Source organism: Pseudopipra pipra, chromosome 3 (assembly GCF_036250125.1).
Source record: "Pseudopipra pipra isolate bDixPip1 chromosome 3, bDixPip1.hap1, whole genome shotgun sequence".
NCBI classification, from domain to species: Eukaryota; Metazoa; Chordata; class Aves; order Passeriformes; family Pipridae; genus Pseudopipra; species Pseudopipra pipra.
The window spans coordinates 111758271-111782149 of NC_087551.1; the positions used below are offsets into that span (position 1 = coordinate 111758271).

Below are 23879 nucleotides of genomic sequence, written 5' to 3' on the forward strand. Positions count from 1 at the left end.
CACAGACCCTTGTAGTGTGGTGTGCGGGGGGGGGTGGAGGGTGGTGTTCAAATCCTATCTCCACACATGGCAGAACTTGCATTTGACAAATCTCTTGTGTCTTCTCTGTTCTGAGCTGCATGAAAGGGTAAACTGTACTCTGGCTTTTGGGAGGCTTTCCTGGTGACACTTTCACTCCTTACCTCAGGTGAACATTGCAGTGTGTCCTGCCATGACCTACTGTCTGAATTGGTGAGTGAAATTCCTGCAGATGGAGTTATTTTGGTTTAGGGTGAAAGCCTGCTTATTGTGTGCCTGTGAACTTCTGGCTCTTGGTGGAGCTTCCCCGAACTCTTTAATCACCAGCTGTAATGGTGGGACCACAGGTCAAGGTGCATTTTGGGATCAGTCATTTGATCCTCATTTTTCTCAGGAACTACCCTTCCATTTGTGACCCAGTCTTCACAGAAAAGCACAGAAACACGTCTTGGACAAATACTGAAACAAGAAATATGCCTCTTCTCTGCCCATCTGAAAGCCTGAGCTAACCAAAGGCATGACCCAATCCCTCGGACACTCAAACATAACTATGTAATAGAGTCTATGCTCAGCTGTTCTGTGGCTCAGCTGACAAATCTTTCATACAATCACAGAATAGTTTGGGTTGAAATGGACCTGAAAGTTCATCTTGTTTCACCTCCCTGCCATGGGCAGGGACACCTTGCACTAGACTAGATTGCTCCAAGCCCCATCCATCCTGGCCTTGGACACTTCCAGTGTAGGGGATCTTTCTGGCCTTGGAGACAAGAATGACAAAAGAAAATATTTTTATATATTCCCTCAGGTGGGAAACTGAGGCAGAGAAGGATTAAGTGACTTGCATACAGGCAGACTGTGGCAGAGCCTGGAATAAATCCCAGAAGTCTGATTCTCAGTTTAGTTCCTTAACCACAAAATCACCCCTTGCTCATATCAGAGCATCCTTTGTCACCACAAATTGAGGGTCACAGGCAGTGGGGACAAAAGAGCTGGAGGTCACAGTAGTAAGAACACGTTTACTCTGTTTACGTAAATTCCCTTCCTGATAAGGCCATTAAAGATATCAGTGTTTTCACCTGAATGTGAAAGGTTCTGCATTCTCACTGTCAGTCCCTTGGGTCTCTGTATATTGCTTTTGAAAAGCCAAAGCAGGAGGGTTACAAGAATAATAACATTCATTAAAAAAAGCAATAATAATAGAGCTACAGTGCAAGAAGGAGGTGAAATTAAGTTTGGATTTGTAGCCTGCAAACGGCCGTGTGAATGCTAAAACATTAACTCTGTTGTTTAGCTCAGATAAAATTGTTTTGGTGCCAGCAGAAAATACCTTTCTTCGGGAAGGTCTTCTGGGCTCTAATTTGGAAATTCCAAAAGACTCATATGTATCCAGTTGTGCACTTGTAAAGAGGTGAGAGACCTGCCAATAAGTGATTTACAGTATGTTTTCCCATGTTTTACATTTTGGTAATTTCATGTTGCAACTCAATACCTAATAATGTAAAATCCAGCTTCTCCAACTAAGCCAGGAATGAACTCATGGAGGAGTGTCCCATAGGGAAGGGCATATACTTCATTACATGTCTGTGTGCCAGCACCGGAGACACAAAAACAGCTCCGTGGAGATTTGTCCTGTAAGGTCAACCCCCAGCATTGAAAGGGTTGGCTGAATTCACCTCTTGCTACTGACTGACTGCAATTCCCAAGACTTGGACATCACCACGGAGTCTGCTGAGGTCAGGCTGCTGAACTTTGGGCTCAGATGTGCCTTTAGAGGAAACTACCCATGAACTACAACTCAAGAGAAACCTGAAGGAAAGTTGGAGAAATGCACAATTCCTATGTCAACATGATCAAAAGAGTACAGATCCACATCTGAACCATGAGATGAGGTATGAACTGGCTCCTTGGTCTGAATACTCCCAAGATTATAGATCTGCACAGCAGCTTGTGCCTTGCTATGAGTCAGGAGATCCCATTTCAGGCACACATTTGATTTTAAGGTGCACAAAGTGGTACAAAAATAATTTAAGGGTCAGAGAAAACATGCTATAGTGGAAGACTTAAAAGATCTTTGTCTACTAAGTTTGTGAAAAGCAAGGTTGTGAGGTGGTTTGCTTATGCCAGATGAATTATCTTCATGGGGATAAACAGCAATAGCGAAGATCTCCTGGTCAGCTACACAGAGACATAACAAGGGTTGGTAGCAAAAGCTGCACCCAAACTCGTATCCTAACAAGAAACAATGGCCAAATTTTTAACTGTAGGGGTGATTAATCATTAGCAACAACTGTGGATGCAAGTGGGTGATTATTCTTTTTAATCATGCTGTGAATCATCCTGAAAAGAATGGTCTACCTGAGCACAAGGCATTGCAGTCACAGCAAGAGGAGTAGAGGGTCTTTGAGGGTCTATGTTGGGTAGTTTCTTCTGGCTTAGACTGTGTGGATTTACTTCTCTTTCTGAAGCCTGAAAGACATAATCCAAAAGTTTCTTATCAAAACCTGTGTGTGAAGGATGTAATTTCTCTACCTTTCATGCTCTCTGAAATTCTGAGGGTATCCCAAACTCTCTGCTCTTCTGTTGTTCAATTTGCCTGACTTTATCCAAAGGAACAGGGTTTTCAGCCAGCCTGGGCTCAGCTATAAGGAAAGAAAGAAAATAAGGAAAGCCCTGGAACTCTGATTAAATTTATCATTTAAAAGGCAGAGAAGAAAAATTTCTGTTTGTGTTCAATGACTGCTAAATCTTTTTCTTTGTCTGAGGAAATTTGCCCCTTCCAGATCTTAACATGACTTGTGCTGTTGCCATAGTTCTGTCATGCTGGAAAAATCCATGTTATAAATGTGATATTTGGCTGGCTCTCCCAAGCATTACTAGATAGCACTTGTATGTCAGGTTCTGTTTACTTCTCTCAGAGAACATTTTAGGCAGGTTGATACTGTTTATCCCTGTTTTTTTCAAAGGCATATTGCAGATCATAGAGAATGAGAGACTGAGACTTATCAGCTCCTACTTCCATATGCAGGAATTTTTGGCTTAGCCATATCACACAGTCACACAGCTTAGTGCAAACTTCTTAAACTACCACCTTGGTACTTCTGGTTCATCCTCACAGTGATCTTGCTGCTCCCCAGTCACCTAAAGGATTCCCATCCCATTAGGCAACAAGAGATCTGACATTTATGAGGAACTCAAGCACACGTGACAGAAGGGGAGAGGTCTTTTTGTGATACATTTATCATCCGGGGGGGTCTCTGATATGGAGCTACAAGGCAGATGAAGCCTCTACTCTGCTGAAGACTCTGTCTATGCAGCTAAATAAAACTGGTCAGGTTGAATGTGCTTTGCACTCTTACGTCCATCCTTTCCCTGCTAAAGCCAGTTCAAAAGGGTGACCACAACAAAATTGTTATCACTAGCAGCCCTTGCTCATGACCACAGACCATGTTATCATCTTAAACAATGCAGATGGTCTTGGCAGATTCTGGAGCTCACAGTTTTATTAACAGTAAACTTCTATTTGCCAGCATACACCTTGCCTGTTTGACTCTGTGAAATAAGGATTGCAGTATTGCCTCTCTCCCATTTTTGCTGCCTTTTGAACTGCCTTGTCAAGCCCTCTGGGGGAAGGGTCTCCCAGTCATCAGGTTTACTTACAACACCTAGCTGTGGTTTCATCTGCATCCCGTGGCAGGTGCTGTTTGAGGATGTTCCTATCCCAGCAGCAGGACACAGGGAGGAGAATTTAGCAATACCACCTTGGACTCCAGGAACTCTCAGTGGAGTTCAGTATCTGGGCAAAGATTACTCAGCAAGGGAGTTTAAAATTGCTTTTTGGCTAAGAAAGCAAATCCTTCAGCGTCAGTCGGAAAATTGTATTTTTGATTTATTTTGTTTAGATAAGGGTTAAGACGAACAATTCAGAGCCCCTTTATGCTGTGATGTGGGTGGAAGTTTTTTCAGCCTCTGAGATAGAGCAGTTGCTCCTTTCCCTTCCCCTCACCACTTCACCCCCATAGCTTGCCCTCACTGTGTTTTTCTGTAACATATGGGCCTAATTCAGGTTGAAGACTAAAAAAGTTTGCACAGCGCTGGATAAAAATTATGGCTTCTTATAATGAAATCTTTGTCAATGGAAACTTTAAATAGCAGCTTGGCTTGTGACTTATGGGGAGTCTGATGATGGAAATCAATTAATCATCCTGTTTCCCAAAATCTGAACAGGAGGGCACACTTGAATCAGAAAGGGGCTCCCTTTTATGAGCTGCTTGCACAGCTTCAAGACTTTCATTGAAAACCCCAGTAGCATGAGTGGGAACAAATATGTTAAGACTGAATGTTTTTCTTTGGGAAGAAGAACTGCAATAGAGATCCTCTGTCGAGGAACGTTTGGGTTTGTTTGAGGGGGCTTTCGTTGAACTGGAAGTGAGCTCTTTGCAATCTTGAGCAAAATGCACTTTTTTAATAAAGCTCCAGTGAGTAATTTTATTGAAATCTGCTAATTCTTACCAGGGGATAGTCAGCAAGGAGCTGTTCACTGGCTTTACCTGTGCTGGGCCAGCTTGGTGGTGCACACCACCAAAAAGAGTGGTAAAAAACTTGGGATCTCCTTCATGAATGTGGGAGATGTCATGTCTGGGACCTTGGCAAGGCATGGGGCATATTTATGTGAGGTCCAGATCTAGGCTGGAGTCCACCATTTCAGTAGCCTGGGGCTACGATTATACTGTTCCACATCTGCTTATTAAAAGAAACCAGACCATAATTAGAGAAATGAATGTAATGGATTCTCTGGTTCAAAGGGTGAACTGAAGTGTTGTGGGGAAGGCTGCATTGGGTTGGATGGGACCAAATTTGGAAGGAGGAGGATCTGTCTGGGTCATCTTAAAATGTTTTGCTTGACCTGAAATGACGTTTTGCCTTTTCTGAAATTGCTTAACCCTCTTCTCTTTATATATCAAAACTTGGAAAACTTGGTTTAAATAATTTTAAAAATTAAATCATCCACACACCCTAAAACAGCAAAACAAGAAATCATGTAATAGATACTCCCAAAGCTATTTTATTAGCATCCCATTCATATTTCATACTCTATCTTGCCATAGAAAGGGTTACTCGTCCATATGATTATGCCATGACAGTCCAAATTAATTTGAAGCAAACACATTATTCTCTTCCAGAATATCCCAATCCCAATCATGCTGCAGAGGAGTTTGGTCCTCCCAGCTTTGCTTTAAAGGGGAACAGCTGCCCTTAAGTCCCTCACTTATTTGACAGAAACAAATCAGATGACTGGGGCAGACAAGAAAAGAAGGGACAAGGAACCAGAGAAGCACTGGAGCAAAGGAGCCTGAGGAAATCTCACCATTTGGCACAAGGATGATTTCCTTTGTCATCCTGCTTGCTTCCTGCCAGTGGGTTGACTTTAACGAATAATGGGAGATAATAATTTTGGTTTCTGCCTGGAGTGGAAACAACTGACAAAGCGTTTAATGGAAGCTGACAGTTAAGTACCCCGCCACAGCAGTAAAGTGTCAGACAAAGCATATGAAAATAAACAGCCCAAATGAAAGCTATTTCTGAGCATATTGCTGGCACACTTTCCCAACCCCAGGCAGGTTATCTGAGATGGTAATTGCTGCCAAAAAATTCCTCCTCGTCCTTTTTTTTCCTTTTTAAATACCTTATGAGACTTACCTCAAGGGACCATAGAGCATATTTATGGACACGCTTAACTTCAAAATAAGCAAAATCAATACCAGAAAAAGCAGAGCTGTTTTAGAGACCTTATACTAAGTTTGTTTGCAAGTTTAAAAAAGTTAGTTGCCTCACAGCAGCTCATATATAGTATTTGCTTATATATATGTGTGTATTTATGTATTTAAGAGGTAGAGGCTGGGGTTAGCTGGAGCCTTGAAGGAAGCTACAGTGCCCAGTTGTCTCTGCCTTTCTGTAAGAGCCCAAGCCAAAATGGTCAGGGGACATGATGAACTACTCCAACAGGGTCAGCAGGACCTGTACAGCCAAGGTTCCCATCCAGTATTTCTGCAGTAAAAACTTGCCACCATGAGCTGTACTTTTGAAGTCTTTTTTGCCCACTGTGCACGTTAGTTCTGCTTGTGTTGCTTTCAGTCTTGCAGAACAGTTAATCAAAGCTGATGCAGGTTATTGAATGTTGCCTCATGTTTAAAAATAGGTTCATTGGCTTTGTGGCCAGAAGGGACTGCTCTGTTCATCTCATCTGACCTCCTGCATATAACACAAGCACAGGATAAGTACTATTATATGAAGGTTAATGCACACAGTGCCTTCATTTATTAGCTTTCTACCTCATATATTAGCTTTCTTGTGAAAACAGGTGACTGAGAGTCAGCATTCTCGGTCCCATTCTTGGCCAAAATGGGCTGTAAAATGGTTATAATAATATTTCCCTGTCTGTGATGCTTAGCTGATTCCTGCACAGAAAAGGCAACAAGCTTGTGGTGACTTAACAGTTACTGAAAAGAATAATCCTGTTACAGCAAAAATAATAATCTAAATACCATAACCAATTCCCTCCCCAAATCCAGGCTTAAACAAAGATATATATATAAAAAAAAATACTTGAAATTCTGAAATCTTGGCTGCACTAAACCTTTAAAATGCTGGAGTATGCATTTTCCATTTCCAGGCTTGACTCTGACACCACATCCTTGTGTTCCATTGGTGTGATTCATCTGCAGATACCAGGACTGCATAATTCATCACAGATCTTAACTATAGATATAACTCCACTAACTCCTTTAGCCTAAACAGCATGAAGCCTTCTTTAAGGCGAGCACAAGAGCTACTCTTAGGTGGTGCTGCTCTGGTGTGGTTTGAAAGGTGATGGCTACATGTTTTGTGGTGACATCTGCAGTGGAAAAACCCAAGTGCAGTGAAATATATAAGGAGACAGAGAAGGAGCAAGTTGTGGCACTGCACTCTTGAGGGAAGGCACTTGTGTTGGTTAGTGGGATGAAAGCAAGAGGTGGGAAGTGGTTTCCTGGCCGTGTATAAAGCATCTCTATTTTTTCCCATTTGCACTGGAAGTTAACACAGCACATGAAATTGCAGTTCTCCAGGCCTCTGTAAAAGTGTTGGGGACAAATGGCTCTAGAGCTGTGGGCATTAGAGGAATATTAACTGTGTTTCTATATAACTTCTATAAATTGATTTGCCAGTGTAATGTTCTAGTGTTTTATTGCATTTACTTTTTGATAGGTTGGTCTTCAAGAGCTCCACTTTGAAATATTTTTAGGGGGAGTTACCTAGAGGAGAAGGGGTCTTAAACCTAGTCCTGTCCATACCTCAGTGCCCTCAACTCATTCTGTAGTTCCTCTGTGTGCAAAAGACTTCTGCAGAAGTTAAAACTGGTGAAGATAAAGGTTTGAAAGGACAATTAAGTAATTTAACCTGAGTTTTGGAGTATCTGAAGCCCTTGAATCACACCCAGATCTCCTGCATTGAGCATGGTATATCATGTTTCAGGAAGACATCCTCTTTTGGTTTGGAGAGGTTAAGAGATGGAGAATCCACCACTTCCCTTTGGTAGGTTGTTCCAGTGGTTAACCACAATCCCTGTTAGAAATGTGTACCTTTTTTCTAATTGGAATTTCCCTGGCTTTCAGGTCTTGTTGTGCTTTTCTATTTTCAGCTACAAAGCCCTGTAATATCTGGTATTTCTTCCCTCAGAGATATTAATGTGCTACAATCATGTCATCTCTTTCAGTCTCCTTGTCACCAAGCTCAACAGCTTGGCCTCTTGGGGTGGAATATCCCTCCAAGTGGATTGGTTCTTTGGCATCTAACGTTGAAGGCATCTCTGAGTTTGTCTTGGAGTTCCTTCAAAACTCCAGTCAAACATATGCTCAGAAGTGCCTGTTCTGGCACATGGCACCACGCCAGCTTTGAGCAGTGGGATTTCTGTGCTCTGCTGGAGAAGGCCAGAACTGTTAAAGATGAGATCGGTGCCCCCCTTTGGGACAGAAGTTTTAAGGGGCAAAGCAGTTACCTTGAATGTGGAAACCTGGACTTGAGGGCACTAAACCTCATCTCCCGTGTCAGGGAGACGCACTGGGCTGTGGAGGTGTTGAAGTACAAATGTTCCTCTTTTGAAGGAGTAACTAGAGGAGCATGGTCTGGCAGAGAGCAAGCACAGCAGATGCACATACTGACACTTCCCCAGGTTGCTCTTTCAAATTCTGACAATTTATGGCTTAAGAAGCTACTGTCTTTTTTTTTTTTTTTTTTTTTTTTTTTTTAGTAAAGGAAATGAGATTACTTTCCCATCAAATTGTCCAGTCTCTCCTTGATGTGAATTTTCAGCATTCTATTGGCAGGTCCTGCAGCTTAGCTGTGTGTCCTCTAAAAAAAAAAAATATTTCTTTTGGTTTTACCAACTGCTAACTTTGATATTTCATCATTTTTGCATTGGGATAGACAGGGAATAATTGATCCCACTCACTTTCCCCACTTCATTCGTTTTATACAACTGTATAAATCTGCCCTCAGTTGCTGAAGTTTGAAGATTCCTCATACTCTGAGATCCTTCTTGTTGTGATACTCTCATCTGTTATAATCTCTTTGAGAACTGCACGTAGTATTCAAGATACAGGTGTTTCCGTGTATTTGTGTTACTGTTACAACAGAGTCAGGTAATAATGTTTTTCTACTCCTAATAATTTCTAACATTCAATTTACTTTTTTGACTGTTACTAAGAATTCAGCAGCCATCTGACCTGTCCAGTGGGGTTAATTTTGTGATCTCATTTCATAATGGTAATGGCCAACTCCAACCCCATTATTTTATATGTGGAGTTAGAATGTTTTTTTCCCCATTGTGCTTCAATCTGGCATAAGAAAGCTCATCAGGCCACAATCTGCTCAAATCAAGGAGAGCTCCCAGAGTTCCCAAGTGGCTATGAGCTTTGTGGTCACATCTCACCAGTGGAACTGCTGCCACCACAGGTGGACACTGGGAGTCAGTGTGACCCCTCTGGCAGCACCAGGCTGACCATGTGATCCTGGGCACTGTTTTTACTCCCTGGTGCAACCTCTCCTTCCAGTGCAATCCTACAGCAGTAAGGGACACGTGCTAGGCCATCCATCATCTCCAGCAGGGCCCTGCCTGCAGCTTGCACAGATCACTCCAGAACAGATGGAACAGGATTCTGCCTGCATCCCGCAGCTCAGAGCAAGAGAGGAATGTTCAGATTAACAGAAAATTTTGCAGTCGACATTTTTTCAACAATGATTTTCCTCCAGGGAAGCATGTGGTCCAGTTCAGGGAAATGAGAAAGAGGGCAATATTTTTTTCTTTAATTTTACATTTCAAGCAATAACAGTTTTCTGGCTTCTTGTGCAGGTCACTAACAATGCTCCCCAGCGAAAAAAGTTAGCAGTTCCCACATCTCCGACTCACTTGACTTTAATAAAACCTGAAGCAAAAGAGCTCTAGGACCTGATGTGCATTTACACTACAGCCTTTTTTTGCTTTTCCAGTAGTATGAACTGGCCTTCCTGCAGGCATCAATGTCAAATCTTGCACATTATAAAGGGATGTGACTGCAAATAAGATCCAGCTTCATCTGTGTATATGTCATCACTGTGGGGGAAGGGCAGGAGAATATTGATTTTGGGTAAGAACTGCAAGACTTTAAGGCAATAGAGACAGAGAGGAGAATTGGGAGTAGGCAGAAATAAATCAATGCCAAAGCAGAGCTAGAATGGGTGTGTTCCTGAGGGTACAGGACTGAAGTCCTGATTTAAGATTAGCACAGTGTAATATCAGTAGAGCCTAGAGAGAGTGACTTTGGGACTGGGAGATGGACAGTGCTAGAAAGGGGTCACTAATGGAGAATCCTCACTCTATGGAGGCTCTGAGGGAGGGCTCCTAGTTTTGGTACATTCAGCATTTCTGTCAGTGAGCTCAAGAAATAAATTTTGCATCATTACTAAGAAAATGTGTTAGAGGATCAGTGGAGGGCTAACTAAGAGTAAATAGGAGTATGACCAATAACTCACTTGATAAACTAGGTCAGTTTAGGGAAAATGCTCCAAATGAGCTGAATGTGGAAGCACAGGTTTAGGAACAAAAAATACAGACTATGTTTGCAAATGGGGGTTGTCTCTTGCCCCAGGTAAAGGCTTCATTAAGACACTACCTACAGGAACTGCAGGTGTTTTGCTCCTGGACAGGGAGTGATTATGAACATCACCATGACCTTAACTTCAATGTGTTTGGGATGGAAAGAGCTACATGTCATCAAGCACCTTTGAAGAGTTGCCCTGTGTGATTGTCTTTTATGCCTTGGTCTACATCAGGAATTAAAGCTTGGCTTTGCTTAAGCTAAGTGCCAAGTTTTTCCACTTTCAGCATAGACCCCCAGAGGAAATATAAGGCAAGACTGCTCAGTTCTGCTCTGGGCAAGCAACAGCAGAGAATGAACCACCTCAGTGAGAACCTGGGGCCCTTCTCAGCCCAAAGCTTTCAGGAAAATAATCAGTCAAAGATCCTTGAACAGATAATGTTAGGAGGAATGGATAATGGCTACGAAGAAATTGTGTGAGTTTTCACTGGGGAAGAGGGTAACCAGTAAGTACCATGGATACATGTGATGGCAACAGATTCACAAATGATCTTGAAAAGGAAGTTATTAGTGAGGAGTTCAAATTTGCTAATGACACAGTATTTCAGAACAGACAAACTCGTTTGTGAAGAACAGCAAAAGGAATTTATTTCACTGAGAATGATGGTGTTAAACTAGCAGATGAATCTGAGCTCAGGATCGCCAAAGACGATCTCACAAGTGTTAATTCTGATCCTGGCATTCATCCCTGAATGGATTAAAGCATCCCTGAGAGACCATCCCTTTCATTTTTGCTCAATCCTTGTTGCATAGAGAGCTCTGATATATTCCCCCTCTCCTACTCTCTCTCTGTCTCACACCATATGTTAAAGATTTTTAGGAATGTACCTTTTTTGCAGCATCTTTTGCTCCTAGATTTTAACACAGTCCTGATGCATTTAACATAAATCTCTGGAAATACAGCAAATCCAGCACAAAACTTGTTGGAAGCAGAAACTCAAGTTTTACACGTGTGTACAGTCTTCCTTGCCTGGGCCCAAGAGCTGCGTGATTAACTGGATGAAGAGAAAATTTCTCTATACCCAGTGTCAGCAAAATTCTTTATTGAAGATATTTTTACATTAACAAGTCCTCAGTGTCTACTGTATTCAATGTAAAGGTGAATCATGACAAGGAGCAGAATGGAAGAAATGTGCTAATTTGATAAATCTTGATATTTTTATCTATGGGGGGAAAAGATTTCTGTGAAGGCAATAGGAAAAACAGTGAACATTTTTGTGAACATTTCTGTTTATATGAAAGTCTTTATATACTTTCCACTAGTTCTATCACCTGGCAAAATTTTTCGGCAACTTTCCCCATTCATGGTTTTCTTTTTAAATCTCACATTTCCGCTTTACAAAGCTCTACCCTCGGGCTCTGAAATCCTGTTCTATTATTTACCTGCTCTTCATTTTATAAAATATTCTGCTTTCTCAAAAAACTAGTCAGCTTTGGGAGAGAGTGGTCCTTAGTGGTCAGGCAGTCCGCTGGATAATAACATCCAGTACCACAAAATTTTGTCACTTTTTCTGCTGTGTCCTGTGGAGTGATTGGTGCATACTGTGGTCCCAAGACAAGAGAAATTCTAACACAACATAAGTTTCATGGCATAGGAATGTGTCCTGCAAAGGTTACTGGTAACAAGAGGTGTGGGAGAGGAGGGCATCAGAGTCAACATCCTAATAATTCCCGGTGTTTCTGGTGCCTTTGCCCAGTTTTGGTCCGGAACAGTGTCCAGGGAGCCCCGTTCTCCTGTAAATCCAGAGCAGAAGAGAGGCAGAACTGACCAGGGAGACAGTGCATTCACTTCTTTCTATGCACAATTCCCAATTCATTGTACTCTTCCAAGGAAGTCTGCCTACAAGGCATGCCTTAGTCAAGACAGACAGGAATAAACACAGATTTCTACTATGAGATAATGAGGTTTTCTGGTTTTTCTCTGTTCTTTTTCTAATAATCCATTGTGCTTTATCAGCCTTTTTGGTGCTTATTGAGCACTGGGTTAATGTTTTCAGAGAACTATCCACAAACCCCAGTGATAGCTAATTAAAGGTATTGTGACATATATATAATTAGAGTTATTTTTATCCCATATTGATGTATCTATCAACACTGGATTTCTTTCAGTGCCATGAGATCTCATCATCAATGAGTATCACTCAGTGTCATGAGATCCTAATGAGAGCCTATAATCTCCAAACTCTGTTATTTCATGAGTCACTGTTTCCCAGCTTTTATGAATATGTTGAACAACACTCATCTGCGTGGAACTTCATGTGACCCCCCTCTATTACATAAGCTGACTCTTAATTCTGTGTCTTTTTACTCAGTTATTAAGTGGGAAAGATGAGATCTCAGTTTCTTTTTTAAGCCTTTTTTAATCAAAGTACATTGCATTAACCAATCTTAATATCACAATGTTCCCTTCAAAATGCTCTACAAGATACATGAACTAAGTTTTCCTTCTGCATGTTCAACCTTCTGGCTGGAAAGTTATGAGAAGGACAAAAGTAAGTTAGAAAGAAGTCCTACATTTCTCAACATGCCCCTCACACTCATGTCTCTGAAATCGGTGCAAGCATCTCCTCACCAAGTAGACTTGGGCATAGCCTTGAGCTGAAGGAGGGTGGTTTAAATATTAGGAAGAAATTGTTCCCTGTGAGGGTGGTGAGGCCCTGGTGCAGGTTATCCAGAGAAGCTGTGGCTGCCCCATCCCTGGAAGTGTTCAAGGCCAGGTTGGACGGGGCTTTGAGCAACCTGGGATAGTGGAAGGTGTCCCTGCCTATGGCAGTGGGGGTGGAACAAGATGATATTTCAGCTCCTTTCCAACTCAAACCATTCTATGATTCTATGATCACAGCCACACCACAGGCTAAACCTGTTAAAATTCAATATGTGACATTGTGAAATTAAAAAGTAAAAGCAGTATATTAAAAAAAAAAAGTAAAAAATTCATCTAAAATGAAGACTTACAATAAAATTAGGCAGTACTTCAATACAATGGCATAATTTTTCAGGTGAAAAAAATCTCTGGGCAGAGAATGCAGAAATAAAACAAAAGGTTGGTCTTGGGTGTTATTTCAGGCTGTATCCTGGCTGGGCTTTCCTGTTAAAAGCAGCCTCTTGTTAGCACAGCACTAAGAGTGATTAAACAGCCAAAGCTAAGGCACGGAGCAGTCATGCGTAAATTATTTCTTTTAATATTCCCAAAGGATAATAGCTCCTTTTTAAAAATACTTTTATTTAATTTTGTTTCTCATTTATTTCTAGGAGCTCTGGTTATGCAACAGAGTGGTGTGGAGTGGAGAGGGACTCTCTTATGCTCAGCCCAGACTAATCCAAGCGCTGTGCTCTTCCTCTTTGCAGAAACACTAGAGGAGTTTCTATTCTCTTTTGTGCAGTCAGTGAATTCTCCGTGGGGATCTCCATCTATCTGGCAGGTCACATTACAGCTCTGCTCTGTAACTGATCTGTCCATGGGTTTCCACAGAAGAAGTGTTGTTGATGAATGACTGCACATGGCGCTGAGAGTTATGTTGCAGAGTTGTTACTTTTCAACTAGGGAGCTTTCCTGGGAACTTTCCATGATGTGCTGGACGTCTAAAGAGCTTTGGACAATATGTAGGATACAGCTGCCATAACTCATTGTGACCAATGAACAGAGAGAGCAAAATGGATAGAGAAGTTGAAGATCAAAGATTCCGGCAGGACACACATATCTGTGATTGGTGATGAATTTCACTGCATTAGAGAAATCTGGCTGACTTCAAAAGATGCTGAACCTCCTGGCAAGGCATAGCAATAACCCCCCAAAGTCAGCGTGCTATGACACTTGCAGTTTCCCTCAATGTGAGACAGCACTGATTGCACTGCCAAATGCCAGCTAAACAGATTTATTTTCTCTGAGACCACTTTTTCTCTCCCTTGAAGCCTTCTCTGTGCTTTCCAATGAGGTGTAGTTAAAAGCAAAGTTGGTAGCATGGCTCTGAAGTAGGTCTACGTTACAGCTGGGCAGAAAAGAATTTTGCTGTTCTGTTACAATATTTGACATTCTGCAGTACAGTCCCCTAACACAGATAAAAGCACCCAAGATTTAAAAAAACCCTGAACCTTGAGACGCTAAAATTCATATTGTCATAGAATCATGGTATGGTTTGACTTGGAAGGGTCCTTAAAGATCATCTAGTTCCAAACTTCCTGCCATGGGCAGAGACACCTTCCACTAGACCAGGTTGCTCAGAGCTCCATTCAACCAGGCCTTGAACACTTCCAGGGATGGGGCAGCCACAGCTTCTCTGAGCAGCAATTTTAAAGGTTGATTTGCATGAAATGAAACATTTGATGCCACTAATTATAAAACTTTTATTTTTAGCAAATATATATTTTTTTTATCTTTACTGAGTCTAATTTTCTCAAAACAACACCCTTAATTTTTCTTTTATGCCACAATATGGCACTTCAATAATTTCTGATTTTTGGCATATGTTGAGTCAGGAAATGAACTGAAAACAATGTTTTCCTGAAGTGTTTTGTTTACTAGGAATTGGGGTGGTTTCCTATTAAAAATTATTTTAAATTTTCCAACCAACTCCAGTATTTATGAAAAATGATTCACAGCAATGTTCTGTGAATTGTTAAAGCAAAGGCAGCATCAAGAGAAGGAGTTAAACACTGCAGATAAAAGCTGGGTGATGAAATAAAGTGCCAATGCCATCCTTATTCAACCTATTCATGCAAAACTTCTTAAAAAAGAGGATATTGGAAAAAATGATCACTAGCTCTTCAGTAGATTGTGGAAAGATGAGAACATCATCCGTAGAGACATGACTGGATTCAGTTCTTGAAATACTGCTTATGTCCTCTCCTCTGGAAATATCATGTGGAGGATGATGAGGAAAGAGCCCCATTTATCAAAATGGGAAGGGATGAAGGTTTCCTGCCCTACTGAAAAGGCTTAGGAGGAGTGTTAACCCAAGCCAGCAGAGTAACAGATCTTGGCTCTGATTCCCAACTTCCATAAACTGCAAGGATGAATATTTGATTTTGAGCTTGGATTCAGACAGTTTCAAGAGCAATTATCCATCCGTGCTCTGTAATTCAGCTATGAATTGGTCTTCCAACTCTCCTCTCATTAAGGTCTGAGTTTCTATTTATTTGGATTTCGAAGTCCATTCCTGCTGTTGCCATCTTGACTTTTCCTCACACTGCAAACATCCAAGAAGGTACACGGAAAAGGGGGTTGATCCAATATCTTCTTTATTTAAGACAGGAAACGTGTAAGCAGATGATCTATTAATACAGCATTTATTAATACCCTCCTCACACACAGGAACCGAAAATCACAAGGCTGGCTTTGAAGCTGGGACTCCCTCACAGCAAAGTTTCCAGCAAAGTGCAGGTGCCTGCCATATGAGCAGAGCTGACCCTGGGACCACGAGTGAGCAATTTGATGACTGCTGTGTGCTCAGTGCCCGGAGCAAATTCATGTCAAGGTGACACTTCCCTGGCTCAGGTCTCCCCTTGTCTCTTACCGAGGAGCTGTAGATATTTTACTCCTGCAGGTTCCTTTTCTTACTTTTTTTAGTGCCTGATAGATGTTGTTCCTAAACACTTTTGCAGGTGATTACTGTGGGGAATTAGTAAGCTTCTTATTCACACCTTTCTGTCCAGCCCCTCTTGACTTGCATAATTCATTAAGCCAGAGGAAACGAGGGATCTCACAAAGCCCTGGCCAGCCCTAGAGGGGCTTTTCAATGGTTTAAGTTAATGATCGTTTTGGGAAATGTCTGTGTAGCTGTTAAGTGTTTTGAGTCCCCTCCCATTCTTTCCCCTGTTAATAGGTGATTGTGCCACTGAGACGTTCCCCAAGAGAACCCTTAAGGTGAAGTATGAGCCTTGTTGCCTGTTGACATGCTGGCTAACAAGGATGAGACATCAGACTTAGGTTCCCAGAAGCAGTGCCTAAATTTTTGTGGTTTTCAAGCACTATAAATTTTGCTTTCTAGCACAGGTGAGGTTTGAACCCCTACCTGCAAACACTCATGTCCCAAGTGTCCCTTTCCAGTCCTAGGGACACTGGTAAAGAAAAATACAGATGTGAAAGAGGCCCTGAAGCCTTCAGACCTGCCAAGTTCCAACAAGTTTCTCGACTCCTCCCCAAGGTGGATACGTGGAGTCAAGGCATGAATGAAGGAGTAAAGCTTTCTGGCTAAATGATACAGGTCCAGTGATGCTGCTTCAAGGGTGTGAGATCAAACTCTTGGGCAATGTCCACACTTTTCGTGTTTCAAAGGAGCGTTCCTAGGTGCTTTAATTTGCTTTTGGTCCTCAGATTGGTCCCTTGCATATTTTTGGCCTTGGCTCACCAGCATCTGTCCAAACAGTTTCCAGGCACCGTTGGGCAACCAGCACGGCAGGGGCCATTCCCAGTTGGCAGTTTGGATATAGCTCCTCTGTTTTGGAAAGTGGGAGAGTTTAATGAATGGACGCAGGTATTTCTGTGCCAGTTGGCCTCCAGGGCTAGAGAACAGTCAGGGTTTAATTTTCTAAAAGAGACATAGCCTCGGGTCTCCTCCTTATCTCTGCCATTAACTTCCTGGGTAGTGAGGGCTTGGCTGTTTACCTATAAAAACGACTTTGTGAAAATGGAGCTTGCATGAAAGAATGGTTTCAAAGACTATTTATTATGAATATGGTTCTTTTTAACCTAACAAGTCATTCACAAAGTGATCTTGGCTTCCTTGGACTGAGTTAGTGTTCAGAGACATTCACTGATCATTTACAGCAAGAAACATTCAGCCTCTGGTTTGTTTTCTTTGCTTCCTTTTTGCAGTGGGGACCGGCCAGCTGAGAGATCTGCTTTTGTTTTCCTCTCCTTGATTTGATGATTGAAGCTTTTCAAACAGATCTACAACTCACGGCAAATATCCAGGATGAATTTCTATATAAATAAACACTTGGGATGAGGTTATTTTGAAGAATGGCAGTGTCAGTGCCTCTAAATGGCAAATAATAGAGTGAACTGAGCCCAGTCACTTTTTTTCCTGGTGTTGAAGAACTGCTATCCCTCCTGTTAACCTGTGCCTCTCTGTTTTGTGGTCTTTCCTGGTGCCTCTGAAGCACAGGGTAAGACACAGTAAGGGCTGGCTAAGGGTCAGTCCAGGTCCACAGTGAGGAAAAGGAGACTCTTCCCATTAAGTTTCCCTTAAGTGGGGTGAGGATCACTCCAGGTCTGGCTGCTCATGGGATGTGGGCTCAGGGGAGGTCAGCCCCTTGCAGGGATGTCCACACTCAGCCTTTCCCAGGCGGGGATGTCTCGGGAGACGTGCTGGAGGCAGGCTTGTGTTGCCTAAGCATAGCTCTTGGCTCCATTGCTTGCTCATCTGTGGCTTTGCCTTTGCTCACTTGTTTCCTCAGATGAGTTCCTCTGCCTGCTTATTTGTGTTAGGAAAATTATCGTTCTTGTGTTTCGGTCTGTGTCGCTTCCTCTGGGCCTGTTTTGTTATTGCACCGAGGGATGTCTCTAATGAAGTGGACGGAAGGAGGAGGACTCGGGGCTTATTTTTATCCTATACATAGGAAGTTGGCCAGGACAGGGAAAAACAGAGCAGAAAGTCCTCAGAGCACTTCCACCCCTCAGGGCTGGAGACAGCAATCCCCACAGACCTGGCTCAAATGTTCCACTGCTGCCCAGGGACGCTGCCGAGGGAGGGAAACTTTCTCCGCAGTTTTGCTTGTTTGTTTTTGAAAGGAAGAGCCATGTGCTGCTTCCTGCCACAAGGATGGGGCTTTCTGCCCTGCCATTGCTGCCATCCATGCTTCTTTTATTAAGGAATTGAACCTCAGACTACGAGAATGACTTAAAAAAAAAGGGAATTTGTATATGTGTGTCGGTAGTGTGACAGTACCATGGGGCCCTGACAGGGCAGTTACATCACACTTTTCTAAAGGGATGTGGGAGCTGGTCCAATGAGCCTCAAACCCAAACTGAACAGACAGAATCAAGGCAGCAACACACGGCAGAAATGAAGAAAAATGTAGTGATTATGCTGGTACCAAAGAGAAGAGGATAGGATTAACCCAGACCTTGTGGTTTTTTTAGTTTGCTAGGAAAAAGGGTGATGGCTTTAAGTCAAAGGAGAGTAGGTTTAGCCCAGATATTAGAAAGAAATTCTTTACTATGAGAGTGGTGAGGCACTGGCACAGAGAAACTGTGGCTGCCCCGTCCCTGGAAATGTCCAAGGCTGTGTTGGAGCAACCTGGTCTAGTGGAAAGTGTCCCTGCCCATGGCAGGGGGTTGGAATGAGATCTTGAAAGTCCCTTCCAACCCCAAACCATTCTGTGATTCTATGATTCTGTGGTTCTATGATTCTGTGATTCTGTGGTTCTATGATTCTACGATTAATGGCTCATTAGATCACACTGTTATCCTAGAAATTTTTGGGAAACTGAGGCACATGTTTTAAGGCTAGATGTTTGCCTTGCATTCCCATTTTTTTTGTCATATTTAATCTCCTTTCCAGAAGACTGCAGGCTGTATTTTTGCTTTTTTTTTTTTTTTCAGTGGTCACATCCAAGGAGAGGAGCAAGAGGCTAGACAGTCGGAACTCTCCCACACAACTTCCCTGGCACAGACCAGCATCACCACTGAGCATCTCCCTCCTCTGCTGCTGGTCCTGTCACACAGCTGGGCTTCAAAAGAGGATGCTCCTCTCCCATGTGCTTCAAAGAGAAACCAGGAGCCACAGAACAATTACTCCCACTCACAAGACGAGGGGAAATCCTCTTCTAACAAGGGATCATCCTGTTACAACGAGGATGTCTGGTGATTTATGACTTGCTGCTTTAAACTCTCCTTCCCCTATGAAGAAACACAGGAGACAGCAAAGCTGGAGGGAGATACAAGAGAGAACTGACACTGGCAATACTTGAAATATAGTGGGAGAGCTGGGAAAACCCTTTCTTTCTGTCCTCATTAGCATGACTTAATTAATACTTACAATCTTATCAAACAGAAGTTACCATGCAGGAGGGATGTGCAGGCTGGAAATCAAAGCTTTAATAAATAGATATTTTAAGACCAAAAAAGCACCACTGTAATTTTGTCTGGCTTCCTGTGTAATTGATGCCAGAGATAGACCTTTTCAGCTGAAAAAAAAAAATTTAATGGGGAAGTATTGTGATATTTTTGGGTAAAACTTGTAACAAGAAAACTTTGAGTGGTTTATTCTGCAAAATCCAATTTATCTGCACTTGATTGGCTTCTATTTTCATCTTCTATTCTTAAGCATCCTCTAAATCCCAAAGACTGCCTGCTCTGTCGGGCTTATACATCCATTTTATTAATCTTTTTTCTCTTGTTGACTCCAACTTTAGAAAAAATATCTCAAGCTGGGGCAAAAAAAAAAATTGGCTTTTTTTGATGCTGAAAAACTCTTGCAACTTACATTAAACACTGCAAAAATTAATATCTCTGCCATCAGTTCTGTTATTGTCTCTGACATTTTTATAGATATCCCATCTCATTTAATTTGTGTTGTGTTTGTGCCTTAGTCTGGGTCTTCGGAGAGGTGACATCTCTTAATCTCAAGAATATTTTGTCATCCTGATGTCTAGTGTGGCAGTAAGACAAGTTGTCCCCACAGGAATCAAGAGGAAACAGAGTTAAAGCAGAAGCTCCTCTGTCACCCATGGAAATTGAATGCCAGGCCAGCTTGTGTTAGGAGCAAGCTCATCCAAAATAGCTTTTGAATATAGAGAAGGTCATGATTTTAATCCAGACTGAGTCCATGAGTCTCAGAGGATTTTACACCAAAATCACTGAGATTTGAATTTGCACCAGAATGTTAAGAAGAGGCCATTAACAGGATAGATTTCTCAGTGCTAAAGGAGGAGAGAGTAACTGTGAATTATAAAGCCACATCCTTAGTGGTGGCTATAAATTTGGATAAACCTCCTCCCCCAGTGCTCTGGATTCTCACATGCTGTCTCATCAGGCTGCTTCCCTCTCACTTGTGAAATATATTACAGTAGCCAAATTACCAGGGGATGAATGACCTCAATAAATTCAGTCATTCTGCTCTAAGAGAAGATACCATGCTGTGGAGAACAGAGTGAGAATGCATTTTTTCTCCCCAGACTTGCAATTATTCCCATTGTCTGTCAATTTTATTGGCAGGTGATTTTTTTTTCCTCCCTTGGTTGGCCCCAATTTGAATTTTTCCATTCTGCTTCCCACTGTAAATGCCTTTTCCAATCACTGTATTTTAGCTTATATCAATGAAGCCTGTACAGGGTAAGAGAATAAAGCAGGACAGGGCCTCAGCTGGTGTATATCTACCTTGCTCAACGCATTTCAAGAAACTCCCTGATGCTCTGACAGCTCAGGATCCATGCAGTGCTGTGAACATTGGACATAATTCTACCTTATTTTTTTGTAGACAGACTTGTTAAGCTGCGCATGGGAGAAGTTGTCCCCTAAGTTATTAGAGGAATTTGATTCTTTTTTTTTTTTTTTTTTTCTTTGCAACATGTACTTATAGAGAATCACAGAATCACAGAATGGTTTGGGTTGGAAGGGGCCTTTAAGATCATCCAGTTCCAACCCCACTGCCATGGGCAGGGACACCTTCCGCTAAAGGTGCCCCTCCAATCTGACAAAATTAAATATTTATTTCCAGAGAAAAATATTATACAGATTCAAAATCAGCCCATCTTCATCTAAAATTCAGCAAATGCTTTTCATCTTCCTGGTAACTTGACTCAGTGCTCTAAGCAAAGAGCCTGGGGCAATGGCATCTGAGAGGCTCCCAACAGCAGCAAGAGAAGTTCAAACCTCACTGGGCAAAATATCCTGAGCTCCCTGGGGAAAGCCTCTGAATGGCAGGAGAGGCAGAAAACAGGTGAGAAAATCTCTACCCCAAATCCCTAAGCACTGTGGGGGTTTTTTTACAAAACCTTGTCAATATTAATGTAGCTTCTCTTCCAACTGAGAGCAAACAGAAAGGACTAAAAGTTTGTTTCAGCATCCATCCAGACAGCTCCAACATTTCTGAGGAAACAGATGCACAAACCCTGTGCTGAGAAGAGAGGAGGTGCAATTTCCATGAGAGACAATTTAAAACCAACAAACTGATAACGAAAATTAATTTATTACTTCTTTAATCAGCTTCTGGATAGCCAAAAAAATAAACCAAATAAACCCAAACCACCAACGATGAGTAGCATCTGTAAGAATCATGGAATTATAGAATCATAGAAGGGTTTGTGTTGGAAGGGACCCTAAAGATCTTCCAGTTCCAATCATCGCTGCTCTGGTTCAGTTCCAAGTGAATCACCACCACGTCTGGAACTGACTCTTGCCTCATCAACTTATAACCTTATAAGTAAAACGTGGACATCTGTTCTGAACTTCTCATGGAGTCTGCCCCTGAAGCATCTGCAGTAAGACTGACACTTGTTGTTGGGGGATGATCTCACACCATGACACCCCAAGGGGTCCTAATGCCAAAATGACATGATGAAGAATCGTGACCACAGGACCTGGAAACATTGAAGATCAGGTTGGACAGGGCTCTGAACAACCTGATCAGGCTGAAGATGTCCCTGCTTATTGTGGGGAATTGGAATAGATGAACTTTAAAGGTCCCTTCCAACACAAACCATTCTATGACTTTATGACCTTGGACATCTGAGACTTGATGGCTTGAGAAAGGTCTTACTGATGGATTTGTTCCCATTCTTGCATACTGGAAGAGGACCTGTGGTGTTTGCTTTCTCCCCAGCCAGTGAGCTGGATCATGCAGCAGCTCCCATGCCAGTTGAAGAGCCTCAGTCCCAACCTGAGATCCAGCCATGGAGCTTGAGAACAAGTTTGACCATTGCAGTCAGACCTGGTGGAGACAGTAAGTCTTCATTTTGTGCACACTGCTTTTGTGTGAGAGCAAAGCACGTGAAAAGGCTCCTCCCTAAAATCTCTGACCAGAGTAATTGCTCCACAACTCATTACCAAAGTCAGCAGTGTTGCAGTACTGGAAAGTTCATTCCCTTTTGCTTATCATTAAGATCAGAGATGGAGAGAGATAAACTAAAAGACAATGTCAGAACAGCCCTCATTTCTCTAGGATGAAGAACAAATGTGGAAGGTATGATAAGGCAAACAAGAACCCCCTAGCAAGTACTGGAGCCTTGGTGCAGCTTTGTCTCATTCCAGTTGGTGTTGGAGCTGTTACTGAGCAGGGTGGTGGTGGTGGCTGCAAGAGCATTCATTACCCTTAGTTCTCAGAGGCAGAAACCCACTGAGATCAGAAACCCACACTAGAGCAAGAAAGTCTTGCAGCTACAGTTGCCCAAATCTACACTTTCTTGTAGATTTTTGATTATTTTTTAGCAATTTTAATTTCCCGTCTGGTATTCTTGGTATTATCAATGTCAGTTTTTTCTCTCTCATCAGACATAAGGCAAGATGCTCTTGATAACACCTGGATCAGCTTCCAGCTTGATTCTTTCTCCCTCTGACCTGAATCATGGTCTCACAGGAAAGGGCCAATGGTATCCTCAGGTGAATTAGGAGAAGCATTGCCAGCAGGTTGAGGGAGGTGATCCTGTCCCTCTGCTCAGCCCTGGTGAGGCACATCTGGAGTGCTGTGTCCAGTTCTGGGCTCCTCAGGACAAGAGAGACATGGACCTCCTGGAGCAGGTCCAGAGGAGGGTGACAGAGATGATGAAGGGACTGGAGAATGTCTCTGACAAGGAGAGGTTGAGGGAGCTGGGGCTGTTCAGCCTTGAGAAAAGACACTGAGAGGGGACTCATCCATGTCTGTCAGTGTCTGCAGGGAGGGGGCAGAGGATGGACCAGACTCTGCTTGGGGGGGCCCAGCAATGGGACAAGAGGCCATGGGCACAAACTGATGCCCAGGAAGTTCCATCTGAATATAAGGAAGAATTTCTTTCCTCTGCAGTGACTGAGCACTGAACAGATTGTCCAGAGAGGGTATGGAGTTTCCCCCACTGGAGATATTCCAGAACCATTTGGACATAATCCTGTGCCAAGTGCTCTGGGATGACCCTGCTTGAGCAGGGAGGATGGACCAGATGACCCACTGTAGTCCCTTCCAACCTGACCCATCCTGTGACTCTGTGATTCTGAGATTATTTCAAAAATGCCCTATTTGAGAAGGCCAAGGGCAAATTGGGACACCCATGTTCTGCTTGTGCTGCTGTGACAAAGGAAAGAAAAGGTTGCTAATGTGGGATTCCCCTTAGAGTTGTTTCGTCTTACATTGTCACTGTAAAAAGAGAGTGGTGCTTTTTCTTTATCTTCTCTTTTATGACATCTAAAGGTTGAGAGAAAACAGGATACAACATTAATAGAAAGCTAAATTTTTGCTTTAAAGCCAAATCCTTTCATAATGCCCTTAAAATCTCAGTGACTGCAAAGTTTGCAGGAAAGGGTGATTTCTTCAATTTTCTAATTTCAGCTGATAAAGTTGCAGGGAAGAAGAAAAGGTGCTTTGGGGCACATGAGTCTTTCTTTAAATCTCTGTAGATTTTGAAATGTCATTGTTCCCTGATTTACCTCATGAAACATAAACTTTACTAAACATGGTACATTAACGACAAGGTGTGCAAATGTGCCTTTTCAACTCTGAAACAGAGTTGCTTCTGTTCCAGACAGAGCTACCTCTTTGGACCCAAGATGACAAATAATTC

At 42.3% G+C, this 23879-nt stretch overlaps 1 protein-coding gene across 2 annotated transcripts in view; it reads left to right on the top strand.

Moving 5' to 3' along the window:
• SUPT3H (SPT3 homolog, SAGA and STAGA complex component) overlaps nt 1-19256 on the top strand; it is a 307173-nt gene extending 287917 nt beyond the window's left edge. For both annotated transcript variants that reach the window (XR_010429531.1, XR_010429532.1), the window contains exons 16-17: nt 116-231; nt 18733-19256. The gene's annotated coding sequence lies outside the window, so the exon portion shown is untranslated. The remainder of the gene's footprint in view (nt 1-115; nt 232-18732) is intronic.
• Nucleotides 19257-23879: the final 4623 nt, after the last annotated feature.